The 4,252-nt window shown below is 40.9% G+C and overlaps 1 non-coding gene across 1 annotated transcript; it reads left to right on the top strand.

Moving 5' to 3' along the window:
- Window positions 1–927: 927 nt before the first annotated feature.
- Window positions 928–1,031, top strand: LOC112788506 (small nucleolar RNA R71). Its single transcript, XR_003195866.1, has one exon. It is a non-coding gene; the product is annotated as a small nucleolar RNA R71 (small nucleolar RNA).
- Window positions 1,032–4,252: the final 3,221 nt, after the last annotated feature.

Raw genomic sequence — 4,252 nt, forward strand, 5'->3', positions numbered from 1 at the left:
GAGTTGTCTTCAGGTTGTTCGAGAAGTTTGCCTTGCTTGTCTTCAGCCTCTTGATCACTTGTAGTGACCATTTTGCAATCTTCCCATCTTACTTTCTTTGCTTCTCCTTTGGGGTTTTTCTCCGTGTCACTTGGGAAGCTATCTATAGGTTTGGGAATCTTATCAGCTAAATATTCCACCTGGAATTCCAGCTTCCTAATGGTCTCTCCCTGGTTCTTAATATTGGCTCGCACATCCTCTTTGAACACCTTATTTTCTTGAATCTCTTGGCATATTCCTTTAAGTAAGGCTTCAATCTTAGAGAGCTTGTCATCAATTGATGAGTGGTTCGGAGCAGATGTGCTGTTTTGGTTTTGATAAGTGTGTGGAGAAGTGTTGTTGTGGGGGTGTTGAGATGTCCTCTAGGTGAATTGCTGGTGAGCTGCATTGTTGTTGGAGTTATAACGTCTCTGGTCTTAGTTTTGATCTTGCTCACTTCCCCACCCAAAGTTTGGGTGGTTTCTCCATCCAAGATTTTAAGTCTTGGAGTATGGATCATAGTTTTTCCTTGGTGAATTCCCAATGTAGTTGGCTTGCTCCTGACTCCCCTCTGCTTCTTCATTCACTCCTTCTTGGATTGTTGATGAAGATGAGATTGCTGCTACTTGGTTCCTCTCCATCTTCTTGGTGAGGTCAGCTAGCTGCTGGGTAATGAGCTTGTTTTGGGCCAATAGAGCATCTACATTATTTAGCTCCATCACTCCTCTTGTGTTCCCTCTTTCAGAAGCATAGAAGTAGTCGTTTTCTGCTACTGTTTCAATAACATCTATGGCTTCCTCAATGGTCTTTTTCTTGTTCAAAGATCCTCCAGATGAATGGTCTACGGCCTTCTTTGATTCATAAGAGAGCCCTTCATAGAAAATGTGCAGCTGCACCCATTCGTTGAACATGTCAGGTGGACACCTCCTTGTTAAGTCCTTGAACCTCTCCCATGCTTCATACAGAGTCTCACTATCTTGCTGCCTGAAAGTTTGAACCTCAGCTTTCAGCCTATTGATTTGTTGAGGAGGGTAGAATCTTGCTAAGAATTTGTTCACCACATCCTCCCAAGTTGTCAAGCTCTCCCTTGGGAAGGATTCCAGCCACTTGGCTGCCTTGTCCCTGAGTGAGAAAGGAAATAAGAGCAGTCTATAGGCGTCAGGATGGACACCATTAGATTTCACTGTGTCACATATTCTCAGGAAGGTGGTCAAATGTTGATTGGGGTCTTCTTGAACACCTCCTCCAAACGAACAATTGTTCTGAACAAGGGTGATGAGCTGTGGTTTAAGTTCAAAGTTGTTGGCATGGATTGTTGGCTTTTGGATGCTACTTCCACAATTGCCTGGGTTTGGATTGATGTAGGAACCTAAAACTCTTCTATCCTCCCCAGCATGATTTGCTCCACCTCCTCTGCCATGGTTGTGAGTCTCTTCTTCATGATGATTTTCCATGTTTTCTTCCATGTTTGGTTCAAAGTATTCCTCAAAGTGTTCATCCTCTTCTTCAGCACCAACTACACGTTTTTCTTTTGCCTCCCTCCTTAGTCTAAGGAAGGTTCTCTCAGGTTCAGAATCAAAGGATGTTGAAGCCCCACTTCTTCTCCCTGTCATACAACCAACAAGTACAAGCAAAGAAAATAGGTGCAGACAGTATTTGTGTCAGAATTACTGTTAGTTGTGGGTGATGCAATATATCAAACAGTTAGTGGGTTAGCAAACAGAATTGAAAATAACAAAGAAAAACAAAAGAGTAGAGGGGGAAGGGAAGAAGTTTAACTAAAACAAAAAGTAAATCACTCAAACAGAAAATGAAATTCAAAAAATAAAAATGCTCAATCTAGTGATCTTCCAATTTAATCATTGTTGATGCACAATCAATCCCCGGCAACGGCGCCATAAACTTGATGCACGGAAAACTTGTCTCTCAACAATTCTCCCTTCGGCAAGTGTACCGAATTTGTCGTCAAGTAAAAACTCACAATAGAGTGAGGTCGAATCCCACAGGGATTGATTGATCAAGCAACTTTAATTAGAAGAATGTTCTAGTTGAGCGAATCCAGAATTTGGGTTGAGAGTTGCAGAAAATAAAATGACGGGAATGTAAATAACAGAAAAGTAAATGCTAGAATTAAAGGACTGCAAGTAAATGACTGAAAATAAATTGCAGAATTATAAATGGGAATGGTGGATTTGCTCATAAAAGTAAATGGCAGAAATTAAAGAGAATGGGTAAGATTAGAGATGGGGAGTTCATTGGGCTTAGGAGATGTAGCAATTCTCCGGATCAAGTTCATTTTCATCTCTTCCTCAATCAATGCACTGATTGATCTCCTTGGCAATCTTAAGTGATTGAATTACAATTTCTTGAAATTCAATCTCTCAAATCTTGATCAATAGCCAATTCCTTGGTCAATTGCTCATGAGAAGAGATGAAGTATGGTCACTGATTATACCACATGCATTTTCCAAATCAAGTATTGAGAGGGTTATAGTCACATACCCATCCAAACCCAATTTGGTCCAGCATGAGAAAGCATTTCTAGCTTGATCTATTCATTCCTCTTTCAAGGTTCAAAAGAGATCCAAGTTTGAGTAGCTTCTCTTCCAAGATAACTACTCAATTGGATGAAGATTGAAAGCTTTCAAGTAAAATCAAGAGGAAAGATAGAAGAAGAATAATGAAAATTAGTATTGATCCATCAAATTACAACAGAGCTCCCTAACCCAATGAAAGGGGTTTAGTTGTTCATAGCTCTTGAAAATGAAAACAAAGATGGAGAATACATCATAAAACTAGAAATTGCAAAGAAAGTAAAATACAGAGAGTAGTTCTCTTTTTTCCAGCCTCCAGTACTTCTTCTCAATTCAAAGCTACTCCTATATATACTACTCTTCTCAGCTTCTAGTGTGATTCTTCAAGTCTTGGGCCTTTGGATCTTGAGTTTGAAGCAGTTCCTTTCTTTATTTGGGCTTGGCTTTACTTGCAGAGAGAAAGTGCAAAGTGGGCGGAGACTTTAGTTCAGGACATTAGGGGTGTTAATATTTAGTGAGAATATAAGTTCAAGAACGTTAGTGACATTTAACATTGTCACTAACGTTCCAATGCACCCCTTTGCCTCACGTTAAAACCCACGTTAACCAGGTTAACGTGGCTTTTAACGTTGCCTTGTTAACCTTCGAGAACGTTAGTGACACTCAACATTGTCACTAACGTTCCAGTGTGCCCCTTCTTGCTTCACGTTAAAGCCCACGTTAACTAGGTTAACGTGGCTTCTAACGTGGCCCTTGCCATCCTTCGAGAACGTTAGTGACAATCAACATTGTCACTAACGTTCCAATGTGCCCCTAGGTCTCACATTAGAGTCCACGTTAACCTAGTTAACGTGGCTTCTAACGTGGCCATCTTTAGCCATCCCAACGTTAGTGACAATGTTGAGTGTCACTAACGTTGGCTCATCCTTCATTCCTCATCGTTAGCTTCCATGTTAACCAAGTTAACGTGGAAGTTAACGTGACTCTTGGGGGTTGTGTGGTTGCTTCAATGTTAGTGACAATGTTGAGTGTCACTAACGTTGTCGACAACTCTTTATCCTTTACGTTAGTTCCCATGTTAACCAAGTTAACGTGGGAGTTAACGTGGTACTTTGCACCATAGGCCAACGTTAGTGACAATGTTGAGTGTCACTAACGTTGGATTCTCTTCCCCCTTTAACGTTAGAGGCCACGTTAACTAGGTTAACGTGGCTTCTAACGTGGCCACTTATGAGTAATTGCCAACGTTAGTGACAATGTTAAGTGTCACTAACGTTGGCTCAACTTCTCTTCTCCACGTTAGAGTTCACGTTAACTTAGTTAACGTGACTCTCTAACGTGGGCATTGATGGCTTTTTGAGAGTGTTATTGGCAATCACTTTTCTCACCAATCTTGCAAGTTACCTCCCCTTTTCTTGCTTCCTTTTGGTCCTGAAATCAAGCAATAAAGTGCATCAAAGCTCTAGTCCAAGTCATGAGTAATGCAACATAATATTTGTCACTAAACTTATGCAAAATCCTCATGAAATTATGTAAAATGCACAATGTATGCTTGAAACTGGCCAAGATGCCCTGGCATCAGTGATCGACCCTATACACTAGAGCGACTAGAGCGGATACACTTCCGGTGAGGGTTCGATGCTCAATTCCTTGTTCCCGGCTTTCATGAGCTTTTCTTCTTGCGAGTCTATTTGAACTTC

Source organism: Arachis hypogaea, chromosome 20 (genome assembly GCF_003086295.3).
Source record: "Arachis hypogaea cultivar Tifrunner chromosome 20, arahy.Tifrunner.gnm2.J5K5, whole genome shotgun sequence".
NCBI classification, from domain to species: domain Eukaryota; kingdom Viridiplantae; phylum Streptophyta; class Magnoliopsida; order Fabales; family Fabaceae; genus Arachis; species Arachis hypogaea.